Here is a 12819-nt window from a genome sequence, read left to right on the forward strand (position 1 = left end):
CCCCTCCTTTACCAGTCCAAATTCTACTTTCCTGTCACTCTGCAGGCCTCAATCTAATAGTTCTTCTAAGGAACCTTTGCTGACAGCCAGCGCCGTCTGATGTCGATAGCTCTATGTTCTCACAACAGCAAATTTTCTCTATCATAGACACACCCTTATGTTGTAATTGCCTGTTTGTCTTCCCCCCTACTAGACTATAAGTTCCTGAGGACAGAGACCCCTTTAGCCTTGTTCACCATTGTTTCTACAATGCCTAGTCAGTGGGATTCAGAGGCTTTTGAGAATCTAGTGAAAGCTATGTAGATTTTTCACAGAAAAACATGAGTATATTCTATTTTGAACTTAACTGTCAGGGAGCCCATTCATGGATCTCCTAGAATCCCCATTAACAGCAATTTTAAAACCTCTGCCTGAGAAAATGCTTGAATTTATACCATTACGTGTGTATTTACTTATTTGGACAAGTGCTTATCTCCTATTTACATTTAAGTACTTTAGGAATAAGTATGCTGTTAAGTCTATCACTTAGATCTTAATATACAAGAGCTTAGGGACAGGAATGCAGAATACTTCCAAGACTTGAAGGGATTGTCAAACCAGAACTAGAAAAGACAGTGATATCTCACCAGATACCAGTGTGAGCAAATCACATCAAGAATGTCGGCCTCTGTGCCCTGTACACTTCCGTCATGTCTTTGCATTATATAAGCCCCTAGGGAAAGGAGTGGGGGAATCTCGGAACTGACTCAAGATTGAAAACAAACAAACAAAAAACTTACAATAAAAAGTAAGTTAAAAGAAAAATAGAGTTAAATATTTTTTGCACCCTGGAGTTTGTGACGGGAATTCAGCTGGACTACCAATGAAAAGTAAAATCCCATCTCTAGCTCCGTTCTCCAGAGATCACCACGGCTAACAGTTTGCACGGTTTCAGACACTTTTCTATGCATATACAAATACGTTTCTCCACCCCACCTCCCCCCGCCCCTCTTCTTCTTCCTGTCCACAAACAGGAGCATTTTCCACACTTAGTGTGTCTTGGAGACCTTGCCATGTTAACACATGAATACCCACTTTTAAGTGAGCTGCCAGTCTCTCCTGTTCCAGCACACCTCCTTATTAGAGGCAGTGCTCGCACCACCTACGGTTCACTAGCGGCAGCTACTCTCCCTTCCGAGGAGCACTCGGGGCGGAGGAGTGAACACTTATCTCACCTGGCCTCTTCCCGGGGCCTTCCATCCCCTGCCCCTCCCTCCTCCTCACGCTCCCAGCCGGCTTTCCCCCACTTCCCTTTCACACCCACAATCCCTCCCGGAGTTCCGGGAGGGCGCGGCGGGCAGACTCCACCCCCGCCCCCCCAACCTGTCGGCGCTGGCCCTCCGCGCTCCTGGGCGCTTTCTAAGTGGCGGCGCTGGGCCCTTCCCGCCGGCTTCCGGCTGCCGAGCCCAGCCTCGGGTCCCAGGGCCCGGGCCGGCTTCTACCTGCGCCTGGACCGCCCCCGGAGCCAGTGGGGCCGGAGACCCTGGCTGTCGGACGCGGGGCCTCTCGGTTCTCGGCGGCCGGAAGCGGGAGCTGGGCTCTTGGCTCCACTGTTGGGAGGAGTGGAAGCCGGAGGAGGAGCTGGCGGGGAGCGGGGAGGGAAAGCGCCCGGGCGGGGTGTGGCAGCCCTGGTGCAGGCCTGCGAGCCCAGCGCCGCTGGGAAGTGAGGTGCCCGTAGGGGATCTGAACACGTGAAGGACCCTGCAGCCTCCTCTGGGACCCGAGTTTACCAACCCCCCCCCCCCCCCTCCCATTTCCTGGTATTTTTTCTCCTGACCAAATCCCAGTTTCGCTAAATTTCCTCTCCTTTCTCCTGTTACATCTTCAAACTCCGTTTCCTGGGAAGGATTTTGGCATGTTCTCTGCCTATCTGGACTCCTTTTCTCTTGGTATCAAAGAGAGTTGGACTCTTAATTCATTGTCAAGTTACTTGGTGAAAATGGAAATAAAAGGTGAGGGAAAGTCTAAAGGCAATGAATGGCCTGTAACCAGATGTAGATATGGAATAATTAAGGCGGAGTGAACTGAGAGCGTGCCAATGTCCATCTGAGAGAGATCCGTGGATTACAAAGAATCTATTTGGAACCATCCTGAAAGGCTAAGCAGAACTCTTCCCAGAAGGTGGGGCCAGGGGGAGGAAAAAGACAGTGACCTCTAGGATGCTAATTCTAGGGCCATTTCATAAAGAGCAGAGCCAAACAGATAATAACAGAAGAAATGTGTTTACATTGGGTAAGACAGATTATCTGTCTTCTGGAAGATATCCCCTTCTTTAGGGAGGTACCCTTCATTCTCAGATAAACACCTGAGCTTCAGCTCAGATTTGGGTGCCCCCAAATCCTATCTTCTCAATTTATTGAGCCAGATTCGTTTCTTTCCTTAGATGCTTCCCTTACTACCTACCCTAGCAGTCCCAACACTCCCTTCTTATAACAAATGTTTTTATGCCCCCTTTATAACTCTGAACTACAATTTATAAATAATGTATTATACCTACATAAACAATTTAAAAATTTATAAAATGTCTAAAGAGATATAAAAGGGTAAAAGGAAGATGATTTTTTATATAACACTATGTGTTTATGTATGTAAATGTTTGGGAGGGCCCTGCTTGGCTCAGTCCGTTAAGCATCTGACTCTTGATTTTGGCTCAGGTCATGATCTCATGGTTCATGAGACAGAGCCCTGTGGCAGGCTCTGCACTGTCAGCAAGGAGCCTACTTGGGATTCTCTCTCCCTCTTTCTCTGTCCCACCCCTGCTCATGTGCACACATTCTCTCTCTCTCTCTCTCTCTCTCTCTCTCTCTCTCTCTCTTTTTCTCTCTCAATAAATAAATAAACTTAAAAAATATGTTTGGGCACAATATTCAAGAAGACACAATATAGTCCTCAGATGCATGCAGCTCTATATAGAATCACCTTGAATGTAACAGCCACAACTCTAGCATGATATGGGGATGTTATGGTGGTGATTCAAATACCATGAATAGAGGTGCTGATGTGGCATGATTTTCCAAAATGACAAATAATCTCTGGCAAATTTTTGAACAAAACAAGGCGTGATCATCCCATGATATTTATAGCAGTGGCACTCCGGAAAGTTCAGGATATATTAAACCAAATATGAAATGCCTGTGTTTATATTTAAAATAAATTCAGGTCCTAATTTCAATGGCTTTTCAACTACACAAATGACTGGCAAGTCATTCAAAGTTGTCAGTGATGCAGGCATGTTCCTCATTATGTGGGAGGGCCCTGCACAGTTGCTGAATGTCTACCAATCTTGGCTAGATGTTAATCCTACTCATTAAATGTCTATGGATAACTCTAATGATTATGAGAGCAAAAAAAGCTTCCATGAATTCCTGAACCCACCCCCCAGGCACGTTACTGCCCATTGGAAGTCTGCCTATAGGGGAAGGGGAGGAGTTTGGTGAAAGAACACAGATATAGGGAACCCCCGAGAAAGAGGCTGTGCAAGGAGACAGGAGTGGTGGCGTATCTAGAAGATGGAAGGAAGAAGAGTCTACCCAAGACTTCCTTCTGAAGGCCTAAATCTACAAGACCTCTTCCCCTTGGAATAAGGGAGGTACTGTAGGTAATTGTCCCAACCTCAAGGTGTCCTCCTCTGTAGCTCTCTGTAGGAAATGTCTGCCTGCCCTACCAGTGAAAGAACAGCACATGCAAGCCCTTCCAGCTTAGTCCAGTGAGCACTGAAGCCTCAGATCTGAGGACACTAGGGATGCAGGAAGAATAGTAACTGGGGACTACCACTTCCTAATTTACTACAAAGATCTAGAGTTTACTTTCTGATTAGTTGCAGCAGCAAAGGAATTCAAGGCCAGCAAAGCCTAAACACTGGAACCACTGGAGAACTTTTAAAAATTCCCAATCCCAGGCCACACCCTAGACTAATTAAATCACAGTCTCCAGAGTAGGACCCGGGCATCAGCAGTTTTTGAAACTCCCTCAATGATACTAATGTGCAGACAAGTTTGGGAACCTCTGCCCCAGGGTCTTGCTAATTTAACAGTGGGCTGTGGACCACCATCAGCAGCAGCACCTTGTTAGAAATGCAAACTCTTGGCCTACATCCCTGATCTGTGAATCACAAACTATAATTTAACAAGATTCCCAGATTATTCCCACTCACATTGAACTTTGCGAAGCACTAATCTTAGCAAGAGGAGTGCACCCTTAACAGCATTTCCAAATGCTGGAGGCCGAGCCTGGCGACTGGTGTTTTAACAGGTTCTTTGGGCAATTTTGACATATGCTGAAGTTTAATAACCCCTGATTAAAACTAGGATTGTTGCTTACCATCCTCCATTACCCACCCCCCACCTTGAAAATTTCTGATTCAGTAGATCTGGGATAGGACCCCAGAATTTGTATTTCTAACAAGTATTGCTCAGGTAATATTGATTCTGATCTCTGATCCCAGGACCACATTTTGGAAACCACTGGTCTAGAGTGATTCCCCAAAGAGATAGTCACTACCTACCCCAGTGAAGCTTAATAAGGAATGCCCTTTGCCACATCTGAATTTCATATATATATATTTCATATATATTGGGCCCAATTTGATTCCATCTCAGTTAGAGAGCCACTGACTGATCCCTAAAGGATATTTCAGCTGGACTTCAAGAGAGCCAGATAAACTCTCTCTGCGTTGCAACAGAGAAAATCTCTCAACTGGCAAAAAGTTTACAAAGTCCAAGCTTAGCTTTTCTTTCAGGTGGACAATGCTAAAGGCATCTTGCCAATATTTGTTCTTTTGAGTTCTGCTTTTCTAAATTAGCCACCCTCTTGAGGAGAAGCAACCTTTCTTCAGATTACTATCATTGATTAAAGCAGGGAGTGTTGCCAAACAAATAACTATACCAGAGCTGAGGAGGCATTGCGTTCTCCACTGTGTTAACTCTCATAGACTGATCTTATTTGCCTCATTTCCTAGTTCTTAGAGGATACCACTCCGTTTTTCCTTTATATCCAGCCTACACCACTAATTGCTCATCAGTGGCACTGAGCTACATGTCTAAGTGATGAGTGTGGTGTCCAGGCTGATTCCTTTCTGGGGTAAAGGAGCACTATCCTCTCAGCCCTTAGAAGTCCCTTTATTTTTTTTAATGTTTATTTTTGAGAGAGAGAGAGAGAGAGAGAGAGAGATGGGGGTGGGGAGGGGCAGAGAGAGAGGAGGACAGAGGATCTGAAGCAGGCTCTGTGCTGACAGCAGTGAGTGGGGCTCAGATTCACAAACCATGGGATCACAGCCTGAGCAGAAGTCTGACACTCAACTGACTGAGCCACCCAGGCACTCCTAGAAGCCCCTTTATTTAGGGCCTTACCACCTATGAACATTGCTCATCTCTTCTCGTCAGTTTTATTGCACATTTCTTGTCCTCCCTCATTTTGATTCAACAAACACCTGTTCACTAATATAACATAATAAAGTGTCAACTACACTTCAAATAAATATATTGTTTAGTCTGTTAAGCATCTATCAAGTGCAAATGATAGCATGTAAATTGTATAAAACATGAGTTCTTCTCAAGGCTTCATGGTCTCATGAAGGAGATAGATACATGCAGAAGTCACAAAAATACCAGGCAGATTACGAGAAATGCTATATTCCACTAAGAAACAAACTATAGGGTTATGTGGGGAAGGGACTTTGAGCAATTACCTGGAGGGATAGGACTTTGAACTGGGAAGGGCAGGCCTCCGATAAGAATGTAAAGGCCAGCGCCCTGGGTAGCTCAGTCTGTTAAGTGCACAACTCTTGCTTTGGCTCAGGTCATGATCCACCGAGCCCCTGGTGGAGCCCCAGTCACACTCAGTGTGGAGCCTACTTGGGATTGTATCTCTCCCTCTCTCTCTCTGCCCCTCCCCCACATGTGTGCATGTGCACTTTCTCTCTCACTCAAAATAAATAAACAAACCTTAAAAAAAAGATTGTAAAGACCACTGGTTTCAGTGGATTTTTCCTCATTTTAAATAATTGCCTTTAGATTTACAACTTGTGTTTCTGTTCAGTCTAACCACTGCCAACTTTAAAATATCGCACAAATTGTGATATATGTGATATCCTACTACAGTAGTACTTGGCATCCCAAAGGAGCCCTTCTGGGCCATCTGAAAGCCACAGAAGCCAATCAGTAGGTTACAAGAACTTCAGGGCCTTCTTTCTTCTGACTCCTCTGACTCAAAGCAACCTCGCGACTGGTCTCCAGCCTGTTGACATTTACCAACACCTCTCTTCATCCTCCTTCAATGAGCGTTTCCCACTATGAGCCCTCCTTCCCTGCCTAGTCTCCTTTACCAGGTATGGCAGATTAAAGAAGACCACATATTTTTTGCTTCTCCTGCCACTGAGAAATGGAGTCTGATTTTTCCCTTCTTGATTCTGGGCTGACCTGGTGACTTGCTTGACCGAGATACATGGCAGAAGTGTCAGTCTGTGACTTCCGAGGCCAGGTCAAAGGAACTTCACACCTTCTACCCAGGACTCTTGGAATACTACCTCTGGGGGCTGCCACATAAGTTCAACCACCCTTAGACTGCCACATGGAAGAGCCACATACAGGTGCTTCAGTTAACAATCTCGGCTGAACTTAGTTTTCCAGACATCATCACCAAACATGTGAACCAAGCTGGCTTGGGCACTCCAGACTAGTCCACTTGCAGCAAATACAACCAAGTAACTTCTATCAATGAAAATAGGACAGAAGAATCATCTAGCTAAACCCTGTCCAAATTTAAGTGAAACCAATGACACACAAAGTCATGAGAAATATAGTAAAATAGTTTTTGTTTTAAGTCACTAAAAGTTTTGGGTAGTTTGTTATGTATCATTACATCATTGGAACACTAGACCTGCAACATTTAAGGCTAGTTTACATCAGATTACATTGTAGTGAACTCATTGTCCTAAAATCTTGGGGTTTTTTTTCAAGTTTATTCACTTTGAAAGAGACAGAGAGCACAGGCAGGGGATGCGCAGAACGAGAGGGAGAGAGAGAATCCCAAGCAGGCTCCTCAAGGTCAGTGTGCAGAGCCCAATGTGGGGCTCAAACTCACAATACCGTGAGATCATGACCTGTGCCGAAATCAAGAGTCGGATGCTCAACTCACTGACCCGCCCAAGAGTCCCTCCTTAAATCTTCTAAATCACTTAATTCCCCATACATTGGTTTGTGCAATAGTTCCTTGTAATAGAATTGCTTATCATGGAGGTAGGTTAGCTAAAGTAGATGCCAATCCATGTGGCAAGCAGATCTGACTGGACAAGGAGCCTCATATTTACAGAATAGGTTACACTCCCTCATCATTCATTCAACAAATATTTATTCATTGATATCAAATTAATCAACATCCAAACCAGCCTCTGGGATGTATGCAGTGAAGTCATGTTTTTCTAATAGCTGTACGGCCCATAGTTAGAGTCAACAAGTACAAGGAGACACTGGATCTATCAGATCCAGCACTCCTTCCTACCCTTGATCTAGTCTTTGTAGTGAGGGAAGTGGCCCTGTTTCTCAGCTTACAGAGAGGTATTGGGAAGAGGTCTCGACAGAAGACAATGAATAGATTTAATATACTGTTCACATATATTCTTCTGCCTTTTGCATAAAAATTTAGTATCAATTTCCATACCCTCTTGGGATACTGGTTTTTAAAGAGTATCAGCACTAAATGATCCCTGTTGTCTAAAACCTAACAAACAGGTAACTTTGGCACCTTCTCCTTGCATATTAGCAAACACGTGTTTAAACAGACTATGCAAGTAGTCAGAGGTCATTTGGGATAGCCACATTCTAGGTATGTAGCCGCAATAAAAACTTACCAAAATTCACTTCAGAAGTTACTATGGCCAGGTACTCTAGCACTTAGCATCATATCCCTTAGCACTGCCTCTTGTAAGGACCTGGAAAGAGGAGTCCATGCTGTGGATTAGTGATCCTGGAGGCTGTAAACAGGGCTTGGACAATCTTACCTCTTGCTTGCTAGCCACATTTTAACAGTTGGAGAAAAACAGGTCTTAACACTTTCCTAACTCTCACTTGACAGTCCAAAGGGTTCAAATGACTTGCCCAGGTTGAAATAGTTGGTCAGAGAAGGAGCCAGGACTAGAACACCAGTCCCTTGATTCACAGTCCAGCCCTTGGCCACAGTAGCACCTGCTTCCTTTGACATGTCTTTAGCATTATTGTCTATAGAAGGTCACTGCTAAAATGAACCATTGCCCTGAAGGCCTTTTACATAAACACATTAAAAGAGTATATGGGGGACGACTGGGTAGCTCAGTCAGGTAAACATCCAACTCTTGATTTCAGCTCAGTTCATGATGTCTTGATCGTACCATCAAGCCCCACATGGGGCTCTGCATTGAGCAGAGCCTGCTTAGGATTTTCTCTCTCACTCTCTGTCTGCCCCTCCCCTTCTCACTCTCACACTCTCCCTCTCTCTTCCAAAATAAATAAATAAACGTTTGTTTTTTTTTTAAAGACTATGTCAGCAGTCCATAAGTCTTGGAAAATGGGACCTGCCTGAGAAGTACAGACTCATGTCAAGAAAGTAATCATATTGGGGGTGCCTGGGCACTCAGTCTGTTAAGCATCTGACTTCGGCTCAGGTCATGATCTCAAGGTTCGTGAGTTTGAGCCCCATCTGTGCTACAGCTCAGAGCCTGGAGCCTGCTTCAGATTCTGTGTCTCCCTCTCTCTCTGACCCTCTCCTGATCATGTTCTGTTTCTCTCTCTCTCTCTCTCTCACTCTCTCTCAAAAATAAATAAACAAAAATTTTATTAAAAATATTTTTAAAAAGTAATCACATTAAAAATATGATCAGGACACCTGATCTCATATAGGACTTGAATGCTGTTACTGGGTGGGCAGGGCATTTCAAAGTAAACTTGTATGTTAAAATAGTGGACTTGGGGGCATCTTTTAATGGCTTATAGGAACAATGAAACAAAACATGGGAATTAGGATGGTCCCAGGAGGACTGGAATACTTGGCCACCATGTTAGAGTAATCTAAGATGGGTGGAAATGGTATAAAATTGTATAAATTTGCACTCTGGAGTCCAACAGATCTGTGTTTAAATTCAACTTTGCTATTGATGGGCTGTGTGACCTAGGCCACAGAAAAAAATAAGATAAATAATCTCATAAACCCTGAATGGCATAAGAGACCGGCCCTTGAGTCGGCATAAGACCAGATGATGCTGATATGGTAACAGGGCCAGTCAGGGTCCTCTATTTGAAAAGTTTCACCCGGTATATTGTACTCATAACAATCCCTGACTCAACACATCTTAATAAATGAAACAAACTATTGGAAGAAGAGCCCCTTGCTCTAGCTGAGCTTTGAAATTCATAGTATGTGTTATAGTAGTTGGATGTCAGATTCTTCAAGATTACGTCTCTAAGCCTCCAATACCATGTATACCCTTTAATTTCTCCCATTTGTAGAGTCCAACGATGAGTTTCATGAATAAATCCTGCCCCTCCGTGGAGATGGATCTACGTCGGAGAGATGGCACAATAAAGAAAGCAGGCTCGAAATCCTTCTACTTGAGTTTAAATACACGCTCTACACTTACAAACTGTGTAACCTTGGCTAAAAAAATTCACTGCTCTAAGCTTTAGTTGCCTTATCTGTAAAATGGGGGATAATAACAGCATCCACTTTTGATGGGTTGCATTGACATTTAAACGAGATCATGTATATAAAGCATTTAGCACACCGCCTGGTACAGAGCAAGCATTTAAACAATGTTAGCTATAATCTCCAACAAGTGGTTTTTACTTTGTTATGAGAGAGTTGGCTTTCATCAATGACACTTTGCTTGAAAAGTATGTATTGGGGATCAAATTGCCTATCTGATGATTAGTCAGGCTGGTATATAGTTAGAAGAACCTTAACCCCCAAAATGCTTTTGCCTTAGCTAGAATCCCGATGAACCCACATCCCTATCTTGGGAGCAATGTTAGACCAGAGTAGCTGGGGATAAACTTTGTAACCCTTTGTGTGGCACTCATGGTCTCAGGGGCCTATCTTGTTTGACATCATCTAGCTCACTGACCTAAAAGGATGTGGCCTGGGAATGCAAGCTGGTGCAGCCACTCTGGAAGACAGTATGGAGGTTCCTCAACAAACTAAAAATAGAACTATCCTACAACCCAGCAATTGCACTACTAGGCATGTATCCAAGGGATACAGGTGTGCTGTTTCGAAGGGACACATGCACCCCCATGTTCATAGCAGCACTATCAATAATAGCCAAATTATGGAAAGAGCCCAAATGTCCATCAATGGATGAATGAATAAAGAAGATGTGGTATATATATGTATATATATAATGGAGTATTACTCGGCAATCAAAAAGAATGAAATCTTGCCATTTGCAACTATGTGGATGGAACTGGAGGGTATTACACTAAGTGAAATTAGTCAGGCAGAGAAAGACAAATATTGTGACTTCACTCATATGAGGACTTTAAGAGACAAAACAGATGAACGTAAGGGAAGCGAAACAAAAATAATATAAAAACCAGGAGGGGGACAAAACAGAAGAGACTCATAAATATGGAGAACAAACTGAGGGCTACTGGAGGGGTTGTGGGAAGGGGGATGGGCTAAATGGGTAAGGGGCACTAAGGAATCTCTTCCTGAAATCATTGTTGCACTATATGCTAACTAATTTGGATGTAAATTAAAAAAAATAAAATGTAAAAAAATAAATAAAAATAAAAATGCAACATATTTTTGTATATTGAAAAAATAAAATAAAATAAAGAAATAAAAGGATGTGGCCTTGGAACTATCAAGGCACACTTAAGGACTACCAGAGCATACTTTTCTAAATGTGCCTAGAATTCCTTAAGACTGTCCCAGGCTCTGGGGCTCACAACTATAACAGCACTCTGATGTTTATAGTACAGCTAGTCTTCCTGTTTTATGGATTAAGATACTGGCATTCAAAGTGATTAAGGGATTTACGATTACCAAAACAGTAATTGATTTGGGGCTCGAACCCAAGTTACTGATTCTAATTCAATGTGCTTTCAAGCTGTACCTTTTTTCCATCATTCTAATCACAAATACAGATGATTATATCTTGAATCATCAACTATAACAATAATACCATGAACATCTATCTCTGAGGAAAAAAAGACTATAATCTCATGGCTAATGACATATACTTTATCCCTGCATATATGTATTTTTTTTGTATTGCTAGTACCTGTGATAAATTCATACTTTTCCACCTATAGCCCCTTGATCCCAAAGGCTAGCCAGGATTTCGAATATAAATAGCCTGTGGCCCTGAAAGAGTGTTAGGACTTTCCTGACTATAGACCTAAATCATGATGCTTGTTCAAGCCATCCACTTGATTCTTAGGTAAAGATATGTCACATGGAAACTGCTCTCACAAAAGACTTTCCTCTTCATTATCCAGACTGTGCCACATTCCTTGGCTCTTTGCACTTTACAAAGAAGGGTTTGAATTACATGATTTCTAAAATCTCTTCATTCCATGATTCTATTAAATAATCTTTCTGTGCGGTATTTCACTCTTCTGGTTGGACACTGTTGCTTCTACAGTCCAGACCATCTGGGTAAATAAGGATACATGGTTTTGTAGCTAGTAGGATCTTTCACCCTCCCCTTTTTTTTTTTTTTTTTTTCATTTTTAACCCTTTGCTGCCTTCAACTTTCCAGGTGTCCAAAGCATCATACATGTCGTGTATTTGACAGAGAAAACATTGGGACAAGAAACCAGTTACGTTTCTATTTCAGCAGTTCAAAATCACATATGAGTCAAGTGAAGAAGAAAGATAAGGGGAAAACAAGCCTAAATGACTTCAAAGCTTTGTGTCTAGGAAAAAGGGCAAATGAGAGTGTCAACGAAGCCTGATGAGTCTGAAGTCATGATAGGGGTACATCCAAGTAGAGGTGAAGAATGCTGAAAAAAACAATAGTCTAGAACCCAGGTGAGTTATTACGACTTTAGATGGAGGTGAGCTTTCTGAAGAGGAACATAAAACAAGGTAAGAGGAACATGGGCAATCTATAATGAGGCACAGGAGACAAAGGACTCAGGTAGTCCAATGCATTTACTGGTACATCAGCCCACATGCTCAATCCTATTCAGTCCCTGAGTCAGTCTTGAAAAGATGTGAGCAATAGTAGAAATCCCTCCCTCACTCACAAAGGAGGTTGAAAGAAGAGCATAGAGGGAACTAGTAGGGGGAATATCTAAAACACCTTGCCTCTGGGGCGCCTGGGTGGCTCAGTTGGTTGAGCGTCAGATTTCAGATCAGGTTGGTTGTGATCTTGCAGTTTGTGGGTTCGAGCCCCGTGTTGGGCTCTGTGCTGAGAAGTTCAGAGCCTGGAGCCTGCTTCAGATTCTGCATCTCTCTCTCTGTCCCTTCCCCGCTCGTGCTCTGTCTCTCAAAAATAAAGAAACGTTAAAAAAATTAAAAAAAAAAAAAAAAACCAAAACACCTTGCCTATCATCTGATGTACCAAAGGTAAGAATCCTGGGCCTCTATACACTCACCAGACTGTAGCCTAATCCCTGGATGGCCATGATTGCCCACTCTGTGTGAATGTTTTCCAGCCTAATTCCTGTTTCTCCTTCCTCTTCTGTTCTGGGGTTGCAATACTACCTTGAATCTCAGACCACTTGGCTAGGGCCCCAACCTGTTACTTGCCCTATATCAGTCCTCTCTCACAGAAGAGTGGACTGTTGACTGGTGTCCTGCTAC

General features: G+C 43.1%; 1 protein-coding gene across 14 annotated transcripts in view; it reads right to left on the minus strand.

The window, feature by feature from the left end:
* TEP1 (telomerase associated protein 1) overlaps positions 1-1615 on the minus strand; it is a 45034-nt gene extending 43419 nt beyond the window's left edge. For 6 of the 14 annotated variants that reach the window (XM_053889224.1, XM_053889226.1, XM_053889225.1 and 3 more), the window contains exon 1: positions 627-649. The gene's annotated coding sequence lies outside the window, so the exon portion shown is untranslated. Of the gene's footprint in view, positions 1-626; positions 650-1074; positions 1190-1214; positions 1239-1481 lie in introns of those variants that run through there. The other 8 variants (XM_053889220.1, XM_053889221.1, XM_053889223.1 and 5 more) reach the window with 4 other exon arrangements.
* Between the last annotated feature and the right edge of the window lie 11204 nt (positions 1616-12819).

Source organism: Panthera pardus, unplaced genomic scaffold, assembly GCF_024362965.1.
Source record: "Panthera pardus isolate Hobbes unplaced genomic scaffold, ASM2436296v1 HiC_scaffold_24, whole genome shotgun sequence".
NCBI classification, from domain to species: Eukaryota; Metazoa; Chordata; class Mammalia; order Carnivora; family Felidae; genus Panthera; species Panthera pardus.